Raw genomic sequence first — 12,363 nt, forward strand, 5'->3', positions numbered from 1 at the left:
TGTTCCTAGCTCCAACAGTGCATTAGTATCTAACAATTCACAACAATACACACAAATCTAAAAGTAAAATAATGGAATTAAGAAATATATAAATATTAGGACGAGCAATGTTGGAGTGGCATTGACTAGAATAAAGTAGAATACTGTATATACATATGAAATGAGTAAAACAGTATGTAAACATTATTAAAAGTGACCAGTGATTCCAAGTCAATGTACATAGGGCAGCAGCCTCTAAGGTACAGGGTTGAGTAATCGGGTGGTAGCCGGTTAGTGACAGTGACTAAGTTCAGGGCAGGGTAGTGGGTGGAGGCCGGCTAGTGATGGCTATTTAACAGTCTCATGGTGTTAAGGCTGTATAAGGGTGGCAAAGTCAGGTGCAGGATAGCAGAGTAGAGTAAACAGGCGCACTTTTATTCCGTTCAACAATAGGCACAAAAAATTACATAAGTGCCCAAAAACACGGAACATAAACTGAAATAGTATCGCGCGTGAACATACACCGTTAAGAATGAACAATTACACACAAAGACATGATGGGGAACAGAGGACTAAATACATGTAGATTGATTGGGGAATGAAAACCAGGTGTGTATGGAACAAGACAAAACAAATGCACATATGAAAAATGTAGAGGCGATGGCTAGAAAGCCGGTGACGTCGATCGCCAAACGCCGCCCGAACAAGGAGAGGAGCCGACTTCGGCGAAAGTCGTGATACATGGCCTTGAGATAGAAGTTGTTTTTCAGTCTCTCTGTCCCAGTGTTGACCACATCACCCTCTGGAGAGCCCTGCATTTGACTAGTTTCTCAGTCCCCGCCGCTGAAAAACATCCCCACAGCATCAGGCTGTCACCACCATGCTTCACCATAGGGATGGTGCCAGGTTTCCTCCAGGCGTGACGCTTGGCATTCAGGCAAAATAGTTCAATCTTGGTTTTATCAGACCAGAGAATCTTGTTTTTCATGGTCTGAGAGTCCTTTAGGTGCCTTTTGGCAAACTCCAAGCGGGCTGTCATGTGCCTTTTGCTGAGGAGTGGCTTTGGTCTGGCTGCTCTACTATAAAGACCTGATTGGTGGAGTGCTGTAGAGATGGTTGTCTTTCTGGAAGGTTCTCCCATCTCCACAGAGGAACTCTGAAGCTCTCTCAGAATGACCATCGGGTTCTTGGTCACCTCTCTGACCAATGCCCTTCTCCCCCGATTGCTCAGTTTGGCCGGGGGGGGGGCGAGCTCTAGTAAGAATCTTGGTGGTTCCAAACTTCTTCCATTTAAGAATGATTGAGGCCGTAGTGTTTTTGTGGATCTTTAATGCTGCAGACATTTTTTGGTACCCTTCCCCAGATCTGTGCCTCAACACAATCCGGTCTCGGCGCTCTATGGGTAATTCCTTCAAACTCCTTTAGGTGCCTTTTGATGCATTTTGGCAAACTCCATTTGCCTTTTACTGAGTAGTTGCTTCCGTCTGGCTGCTCTACCATAAAGACCTGCTTGGTGGAGTGCTGCAGAGATGGTTGTCCTTCTGGAAGGTTCTCCCATCTCCACAGAGGAACTCTGGAGCTCTGTCATAGTGACCATTGGGTTCTTGCTCACCTCCCTGACCAAGGCCTTTCTCCACAATTTTTTATTTTTTAAAATGTTATTTCACCTTTATTTAATCAGGTAGGCTAGTTGAGAACAAGTTCTCATTTACAACTCCGACCTAGCCAAGATAAAGCAAAGCAGTTCGACACATACAACAACACAGTGTTATACATGGAATAAACAAACATACAGTCAATAATACAGTAGAAAAAGGTCTATATACAGTGTGTGCAAATGAGGTAGGATAAGGGAGGTAAGGCAATAAAAAGGCCATGGTGAAGTAATTACAATATAGCAATTAAACACTGGAATGGTAGATGTGCAGAAGATGAATGTGCAAGTAGAGATACTTGGGTGCAAAGGAGCAAGATAAATAAATAAATACACTATGTTGGATGGGCTATTTACAGATGGGCTATGTACAGGTGCAGTGATCTATGAGCTGCTCTGACAGCTGGTGCTTAAAGCTAGTGAGGGAGATATGAGTTTCCAGCTTCAGTGATTTTTGCAGTTCGTTCCAGTCATTGGCAGCAGAGACCTGGAAGGAAAGGCGGCCAAAGGAAGAATTTGCTTTGGGGGTGACCAGTGAGATATACCTGCTGGAGCGAGTGCTACGGGTGGGTGCTGCTATGGTGACCAGTGAGCTGAGATAACGTGGGGCTTTACCTAGCAGAGACTTGTAGATGACCTGGAGCCAGTGGGTTTGGTGGTGAGTATGAAGCCAGGGCCAGCCAACGAGAGAGTACAGGTCGCAGTGGTGGGTAGTATATGGGGCTTTGGGGACAAAACGGATGGCACTGTAATAGACTGCATCCAATTTGTTGAGTAGAGTGTTGGAGGCTATTTTGTAAATGACATCGTCAAAGTCGAGGATCGGTAGGATGGTCAGTTTTACGAGGGATAGGTTTGCAGCATGAGTGAAGGATGCTTTTTGCGAAATAGGAAGCCGATTCTAGATTTAATTTTGGATTGGAGATACTTCATGTGAGTCTGGAAGGAGAGTTTACAGTCTAACCAGACACTTAGTGTATTTGTAGTGTCGTCCACATATTCTAAGTCAGAAACCGTCCAGAGTAGTGATGCTTGAACGGAGGGGCAGGTGCGTGCAGCGATCGGGTTGAAAGCATGCATTTAGTTTTACTTTGCATTTAAGAGCAGTTGGAGGCCACGGAAGGAGAGTGTATGGCATGAAGTTCGTCTGGAGGTTAGTTAACACAGTGGTCTGTCAGGACCCGGTGCGAGAAACAGTCACTAATAATCGTCAGAACCCAAGAAGATGAGGAGACACAGCAGTACTAGAGATTGGTGGTTTAATTAAAGAACAAAATCTTCAGGCAAAGAAACTAAATCCACATGTCCAAAAATAAAGCCAAAGAGGCACAAAATGGAAATCCTCCAAATACAAAAGAAACTCCACAAAGTGGTAAAAAACAGCAGGGAAAAACAAACCTCAAAAGACTACTCAAATAATACACAGAAACTAAACCAGAGAACCTCTGGAAAATCCAACAAGAGAAATATCTATATAAAACAAGGCTTGGGCTGGGCTGGGTGCTAACTTACAAACACTGAGCAAGAACTGAGGAACACACAGGGGTTAAATACTAACAAGGGAATGACCTACAGGTGCAAACAATAATTAGAGCAAGAAAAACAAAAGTACAAAAAAGGTGCAATGGGGACATCTAGTGACCAAAACCCGAACAGTCTTGGCCAAAACCTGACAGTGTCCAAAAAAGGGCCAGAGGTATACAGAATGGTGTAGTCTGCGTTAGAGTTGGATCAAAGAATCACCAGCAGCAAGAGCGACATCATTGATGTATACAGAGAAGAGAGTCGGCCCGAGAATAGAACCCTGTGGCACCCCCATAGAGACTGCCAGAGGTCCGGACAACAGGCCCTCTGATTTGACACACTGAACTCTATCAGAGAAGTAGTTGGTGAACCAGGCGAGGCAATCATTTGAGAAACCAAGGCTGTTGAGTCTGCCGATAAGAATGTGGTGATTGACAGAGTCGAAAGCCTTGGCCAGGTCGATGAAAGACGGCTGCCACAGTAATGCCTCTTATCGATGGCGGTTATGATATCGTTTAGGACCTTGAGCGTGGCTGAGGTGCACCCATGACCAGCTCTGAAACCAGATTTGCAAAGCGGAGAAGGTACGGGTGGGATTCAAAATGGTCGGTAATCTGTTTGTTAACTTGGCTTTCGAAGACCTTAGAAAGGCAGGGTAGGATAGATATAGGTCTATAGCAGTTTGGGTCTAGAGTGTCTCCCCCTTTGAAGAGGGGGATGACTGCAGCAGCTGCTTTCCAATCTTTGGGAATCTCAAACGATACGAAAGAGAGGTTGAACAGGCTAGTAATAGGGGTTGCAACAATTTCGGCAGATCATTTTAGAAAGAGAGGGTCCAGATTGTCTAGTCCGGCTGATTTGTAGGGGTCCAGATTTTGCAGCTCTTTCAGAACATCAGCTATCTGGATTTGGGTGAAAGAAAAATGGGGGAGGCTTGGGCGAGTTGCTGTGGGGGGTGCAGGGCTGTTGATCGGGGTAGGGGGAGCCAGGTGGAAAGCATGGCTAGCTGTAGAGAAATGCTCATTGAAATTCTCAATTATAGTGGATTTATCGGTGGTGACAGTGTTTCCTAGCCTCAGTGCAGTGGGCAGCTGGGAGGAGGTGCTCTTATTCTCCATGGACTTTACAGTGTCCCAGAACTTTTTTGAGTTTGTGCTACAGGATGAAAATTTCAGCTTGAAAAAGCTATCCTTTGCTTTCCTAACTGCCTGTGTATACTGGTTCCTAACTTCCCTGAAAAGTTACATATCGCAGGGGCTATTCGATGCTAATGCAGAACACAACAGGATGTTTTTGTGCTGGTCAAGGGCAGTCAGGTCTGGAGAGAACCAAGGGCTATATCTGTTCCTGGTTCTACATTTTTTGAATGGGGCATGCTTATTTAAGATAGTGAGGAAGGCACTTTTAAAGAATAACCAGGCATCTTCTACTGACGGGATGAGAACAATATCCTTCCAGGATACCCGGGCCAGGTCGATTAGAAAGGCCTGCTCGCTGAAGTGTTTTAAGGAGCATTTGACAGTGATGAGGAGTGGTCGTTTGACCGCAGACCCATTACGGATGCAGGCAATGAGGCAGTGATCGCTGATATCTTGGTTGAAAACAGCAGAGGTGTATTTGGAGGGCAAGTTGGTTTGGATGATATCTATGAGGGTGCCCGTGTTTACGGATTTGTGTTGTACCTGGTGGGTTTATTGATAATTTGTGTGAGATTGAAGGCATCAAGCTTAGATTGTAGGATGGCCGGATTGTTAAGCATGTCCCAGTTTAGGTCACCTAGGAGCACTAGCTCTGAAGATAGGTGGGGGGCAATCAATTCACATATGGTGTCCAGGGCACAGCTGGGGGCAGAGGGTGGTCTATAGCAAGCGGCAACGGTGAGAGACTTGTTTCTGGAAAGGTGGATTTTTAAAAGTAGAAGCTGGATACTGGTACTGGATAGTAAAACAGAACTCTGCAGGCTATCTCTGCAGTATATTGCAACACCGGCCCCTTCGGCAGTTCTATCTCATCGGAAGATGTTATAGTTAGGGATGGAAATTTCAGGGTTTTTGGTGGTCTTACTAAGCCAGGATTCAGACACGACTAGGACATTCGGGTTGGCAGAGTGTGCTAAAGCAGTGAATAAAACAAACTTAGGGAGAAGGCTTCTAATGTTAACATGCATGAAACCAAGGCTTTTATGGTTAAAGAAGTCAACAAATGAGAGCACCTGGGGAGTAGGGGTGGAGCTAGGCACTGCAGGGCCTGGATTAACCTATACATCACCAGAGGAACAGAGGAGGAGTAGGATAAGGGTACGGCTAAAGGCTATCAGAACTGGTCGTCTAGTACATTCGGAACAGAGAGTAAAAGGGGCACAATAGAATAGATTGCTCAGTTTGGCTGTGCGGCCAGCTCTAGGAAGAGTCTTGGTGGTTGATGAGGGAAAAAAATTATTTAATCTATTTTAGAATAAGTCTGTAATGTAACAAAATGTGGAAAAAGTCAACAGGTCTGAATTCTTTCCGAATGCACTGTACATGTGTAAATACATTGTAATAAGGACCCTTTCAAATGAAATGTTACCAAACCTTTTCTCTATTTCATGATACGTCTCTCTAACTAAGTTATTTTTGCCTTTTTGAAAATCTTCTGATCATCATCATTTAGTTTGATTTGATTGGCCTGTTTTGAACTTGATGCAAGAAATTGTTTTTGATTGGTCACTGACTAAACAACAATAAAATAAAATCTGGGTCCAAGGTGCTCCCGCCCTCAAACTTTCTGTGCCATCATGGTTTACTATCATGGATAGCCTACAAAGTTGTACTCTGTAACAGATGGTTTTAGAAAGGTAGCAAAGTAAAGCACTTCATTCAAAACATACTTAAGTAAAATTTCTGATTTAGAAAAACACTAAGTACTCAGAAAAGCTACTCAATTACAGTAATAAGACAATTTGTAATTTGTTAGTTCCACCCCTGCATTTAGGGCCACGGATAGTGTGGATTTGCTATACAATGAATCAAACCGTGTCACCCCATATGAAGGGCCTTTAAAGAATTTGATAGATTAATACAGTATGTCATTAATATGACAAGCACATGACATCACACTCCACATCAGGGAATAAGTGATCAATCTAAATGTCATCCTCTCTCTTAATCCCACATCAAGGGCTTTCATGAAACGCATAATTATTTTCAGCATATCAGATCCTTCCAAAGCTTGATGTCCAAACAGGCTGAAAATCCTACAGTGTATTCAAAGTCAGTATGGTCCTACCTCCCTGTCCTCTCTCTCTGTGCGTGCGTGCGTGCGTGCGTGCGTGCGTGCGTGCGTGCGTGCGTGCCAGCCAGCCAGCCAGCCAGCCAGCCAGCCAGCCAGCCAGCCAGCCAGCCAGCCAGCCAGCCAGTCAGTCAGTCAGTCAGTCAGTCAGTCAGTCAGTCAGTGCTGATGTGTCTGTCCCTGAATGTTGTTCCCCAACAGCCACCCTGCCGACTGCTTGTTACAGTCTGTGACTTGTGTCAGATAGCCCATCATTACCACCACTGCCCCTCACATACACTCGTGCACAGACAGACACACACACACACAAAATCATGTGCACACCATAGAAATAGAATTAATAGAGCGGAAGTCCCCATTGAAGTCAATGCTGGCTGAATGGGTGTACTGGCATTTTGAGAGTACCCATTGGAGCAGAACAGGAAGTAAAAGCAGGAAGTGTACACATCAATCTGTGCTGTGTCAACTGACATAGCAAAAAAAATACATTCCATTGCATGAGCCACATAAGTTATCATAATTTGAATGATCTTTGTACACTACCATGTAAATTATTGCATCACAGTACCAGGTAGCCATTATGTGTACCCATTACTTTACCAGTCAAATTGCCAAGGTTAGAGGTTCCAAGTCCTTTCTATTCATTATATTTCTATGGTGCACACACACATGGTTGAATGTAACCTCTGTTTGCTCTATCCGGCCAGGATTCGTGTGTGTATGTGTGTGTGAGCGAGCGTGAGTATGAGTGAGAGGGTGAGGGAGAGGGGCAGGTGGAGAGGGGAGAGGGGGAGAGAGACTACAAGGCAGAGAAGAAATTAAGTAAAATAAATAATAGGACTTCATACATTTTTATGACCACACCGATAAGGTCAGCCATGTGCTGTGGTTACTAAGCAACGCTGCTGCCACCCGGTGTTGGACAGTTGCGAATCGGAGAAGTCAAACTCAAAGATGTGCATTGCAGCTGGTAGTATGACAGCCCAGTGGGTACACCACGTAATTTCAACGTGGAGAATTGGGTAATATTTAGTAGATACATTGATCAATGAGATTCCAACATCTTTTCACTCACTCAAAAACACAGCCAAAAGTTTGTTGAATTCCCAATATGTTATTACTATGCTTTCAACCATCTAAAAGCACACCCAAATTCCAATGGAAAATCAATGCCAGATTTTTGGTTTAATTGTCACCTGAATGTGTTATCACTGAGCTTTCAACCATTTAAAATAGGGACTGGCAACTATGTCGAGGATGGGGCGATAAAAAATCTTAACTCATCATGAGGGGCCGCAATGGTTTGCAGGTCTGCATACCCACATCCATACCAACACATGCAGTCAGAGCCAGCCCTAGCCTTTTGAGGGCCCTACGTAAAATGTTGTTTTTTAGAGGCCCTCCTCTTGACAGCGTAGAGAACATTTTTCAGTTTTAATGCAAGTCTGCTGCAATTCTGCACATTTGCCATGGAGCAGAGAAAATATAATGCAATTGTTTAACTAATTTCATGCAGTTCTATGCATTAATTCGGCAGGTAGCCTAGCGGTTAAAAGCATTGGGCCAATAACCAAAAGGTCACTGGTTCAAACCCCAAGGTGGAAAAATCTGCTGTTCTGCCCTTGAACAAGGCAGTGAACCCACAGCAACTGCTCCCCAGGTGCCAATGATGTGGATGTCAATTAAGACAGTCCCCTGCACCTTTTCTGCATTGGGTTAAATGCAGAAGACACATTTCAGTTGAATGCATTCAATTGTGCAACTGGCTAGGGATCCTCCACTCCCTTACAGAAATGTACCATGGTACTTCCACTTATATAGTCCCGGGTAGCTCAGTTGGTAGAGCATAGATCAAATTAAATGTTATTGGTCATATACACATATTTAGCAGATGTTATTGTGGATGTAGCGAAATGCTTGTGTTCCTAGCTCCAACAGTGCAGTAGTATCTAACAATACACAAATCTAAAAGTAAAAGAATGGAATTAAGAAATATATAAATATTAGGACTTGCAATGTCGGAGTGGCATTGACTTAATACAGTAGAATAGAATACAGTATATACATATGAGATGAGTAAAGCAGTATGTAAACATTATTAAAGTGACTAGTGTTCCATTATTAAAGTTGCCAGTGACTCCACTACTGGTCAAATGTTTTAGAACACCTACTCATTCAAGGGTTTTTCTTTTTTTTACTATTTTCTACATTCTACAATAATAGTGAAGACATCCAAACAATTAAATAACACATTTGGAATCATGTAGTAACCAAAAAATAATCAAAATATATTTTAAATGTGAGATTCTTCAAATAGCCAACCTTTGCCTTGATGACAGCTTTGCACACTCTTGGCATTCTCTCAACCAGCTTCATGAGGTAGTCAATTGGAATGCATTTCAATTAACAGGTGTGTCTTCTTAATACGTTTATTTCCTTCTTAATACATTTGAGCCAAACAGTTGGGTTTTGACAAGGTAGGGGTGGTATACAGAAGATAGCCCTATTTGGTAAAAGACCAAGAACAGGAACAGCTCAAACAGCGCAAGAACATCTCAAATAAGCAAAGATAAATGACAGTCCATCATTACTTTAAGACATGAAGGTCAGTCAATGCAGAAAATCTCAAGAACTTTGAAAGTTTCTTCAAGTGGAGTAGTAAAAACCATCAAGTGCTATGATGAAACTGGCTCTCATGAGGACCGCCACAGGAGAGGAAGACCCAGAGTTACCTCTGCTGCAGAGGATAAGTTCATTAGAGTTAACTGCACCTCAGATTGCAGCCCAAATAAATGCTTCACAGAGTTCAAGTAAAAGACACGTCTCAACATCAACTGTTCAGAGACTGCGTGAATCAGGTCTTCATGGTCGAATTGCTGCAAAACAACCACTTAAAGGACACCAATCAGAAGAAAAGACTTGCTTGGGCCAAGAAACACGAGCAATGGACATTAGACAGTTGAAAATCTGTCCTTGGATCTGATGAGTCCAAATTTTAGATTTTTGGTTCCAACCGCCGTGTCTTTCTGAGACACCGAGTAGGTGAACGGATGATCTCCCCATATGTGGCTCCCCCCGTGAAGCATGGAGGAGAAGGTTTGATGGTGTGGGGGTGCTTTTCTGGTGACACTGTCTGTGATTTTTTTTAGAATTCAAGGCACTCTTAACCAGCATTGGACCGCAGAGTGATGTTAAAGCAAAAGCAAGTGCTCATCATATGTGGAAACTCCTTCAAGACTGTTGGAAAAACATTGCTCATGAAGCTGGTTGAGAGAATGCCAAGAGTGTACAAAGCTGTCATCAAGGCAAAGGGGGGCTACTTTCAAGAATCTAAAATATATTTTGATTTGTTTAACACTTTTTTGGTTACTACATGATTCCATTTGTGTTATCTCATAGTTTTGATGTCTTCACTATTATTCTACAATGTAGAAAATAGTAAAACATAAAGAAAAACCTTGAATGAGTAGGTGTGTCCAAACTTTTGACTGGTATTATACATGTCGGTTATTTTGCTCTAGGATGCCCACAGGCCTCACAAGACTCATCTGAAGGTCCCCTGGTACCAGTTGAAAAAATGTATGTAAATATACAGTGCAATCAGAAAGTTTTCAGACCCCTTGACTTTTTCCACATTTCCACATCCAGAGGAAAGGGTGCCACCTACTGGCCCTTCAACACCACTTCCAGCAGCATCTGGTCTCCCATCCAGGACCAACCCTGCTGAGCTTCAGAAGTAAGCCAGCAGTGAGATGCAGGGTGGTATGCTGCTGGATCTATTATCAGATAAAAATTATCAGTCACACAACACAATCACAATATAGAAATAAAAATAGAATGCCCTGGGTATAGAGTGCACTTTTAAAACTCAGTCACTGTTCTGTTCAACTTAGCAAGCTTGCAAGCAAACGTTGCCACGTTGGAGCTCAATGAATGTTGAGAAAAGATGAATGATTCAGGAAATGAATGGAAAACCAGTGTTAATCACGGTACTATAGCGAACCCCTTGAAACAATAATTCCAAGGCCAATGCCTATCTGTAATCCGTTGCGAAAAAAAGAAGTCCTCTGCTCGTCTCGGAACAAAGCCATCCTCTACAGCTCCCGATCCGACGAAGCCAGGATAGCTCCGGTTGCAACGTTGGTTAATCCTCCACACAGCAGGCGAATTCAGGTAATTTCCATAGATCGATATTTAACTAGACTTTCTCTAGACTTGTAAGAGGTAAGTAAGATTAAGCAACAGTCGCTTTGTTAAATGCAATTTTTATCTTCACAGATGTAAAAGTTAAATCTCAACAACAGTGTTGTCTCTCTTCTCCTGATGTTACAAGCAGCATCACCAGTTCGAGTGACAAAAAGGCACAAAATAATTAGGTGGACAATACATTAGTGAATTCAACTAACAGTGCTTCTTAAAGCTGCAATATGTAACTTTTTGTGCGACACGACCAAATTCACAAAGAAATATCAGTTATAGATATGCCATTCTCATTGAAGCAAGTCTAAGAAGCGGTAGATCGGTTCTATGTGCACTATTTATATTTGTATTTATTAAGAATTGCCATTAGCTGCTGCCAAGGCTGAGTTTGCCTTTTTGCCCCAAATTTCATTTAAGGTACTCCAAAGTTTTTTACTATCATTATTTACACTTTTCACAACACATGAAGTGTGTGCCCTCAGGCCACTACTCTAATACCACACATCTACAATACAAAATCCATGTATATGTGTGTAGAGTGCGTGTGTTATCATGTGTACTGTATATGTAAGCATGTGTCTGGGCCTGTGTGTGTATCTCTTCACAGTCCCCGCTGTTCTGTAAGGTCTATTTTTATATATTTTTTATCTGATTCCACTGCTTGCATCAGTTACCTGGTGTGGAATAAAGTACCATGTAGCCATGGCTCTATGTAGTACTGTGCACCTCCCATAGTCCGTTCTTGACTTGAGGATTATGAAGAGACCTCTGGTGGCATGTCCTGTGGGGTATGCATGGGTGTCCGAGCTGTGTGCTAATAGTTTAAACAGACAGCTCGATGCATTCAGCATGTCAATACATCTTACAAAAACAAGTAGTGATGAAGTCAATCTCTCCTCTACTAAGCCATGAGACATTGACCGACATATTATTAATGTTAGCTCTCCGTGTACATTTAAGTGCCAGCCATGCTTCCCTGTTCAAATCAAATTGTATTAGTCACATATGCCGAATACAACAGGTGTAGGTAGACCTTACAGTGAAATGCTTACTTACGAGCCCCTAACCAACAATGCAGTTAAAAAAAATATTGATAAGAATAAGAAATAAAAGTAACAAGTAATTAAAGAGCAGCAGTGAAATAGCAATAGCGAGACTATATACAGGGGGAACGGGTACAGAGTCAATGTGTGGGGGCACCGGTTAGTTGAGGTAATATGTACATGTAGGTAGAGTTATTAAAGTGACTATGCATAGATGATAACAACAGAGAGTAGCAGAAGTGTAAAAGGGGGGGGGGGGGGGKAAGGCAAATAGTCTGAGTAGCCATTTGATTAGATGTCTTATGGCTCGGGGGTAGAAGCTGTTTAGAAGCCTCTTGGACCTAGACTTGGTGATCCGGTATTGCTTGCCGTGCGCTAGCAGAGAGAACAGTCTATGACTAGGGTGGCTGAAGTCTTTGACAATTTTTAGGGCCTCCTCCTGACACCGCCTGGTATAGAGGTCCTGGATGGCAGGAAGCTTGGCCCCAGTGATGTACTGGGCCGTACTCACTACCCTCTGTAGTGCCTCGCAGTCGGAGGCCGAGCAGTTGACATACCAGGCAGTGATGTAACCCGTCAGGATGCTTTCGATGGTGCAGCTGTAGAACCTTTTGAGGATCTGAGGACCCATGCCAAATCTTTTCAGTCTCCTGATTGGGAATAGGTTTTGTCGGGCCCTCCTCAGGATTGTCT

Source organism: Salvelinus sp. IW2-2015, linkage group LG23, assembly GCF_002910315.2.
Source record: "Salvelinus sp. IW2-2015 linkage group LG23, ASM291031v2, whole genome shotgun sequence".
Classification (NCBI taxonomy): domain Eukaryota; kingdom Metazoa; phylum Chordata; class Actinopteri; order Salmoniformes; family Salmonidae; genus Salvelinus; species Salvelinus sp. IW2-2015.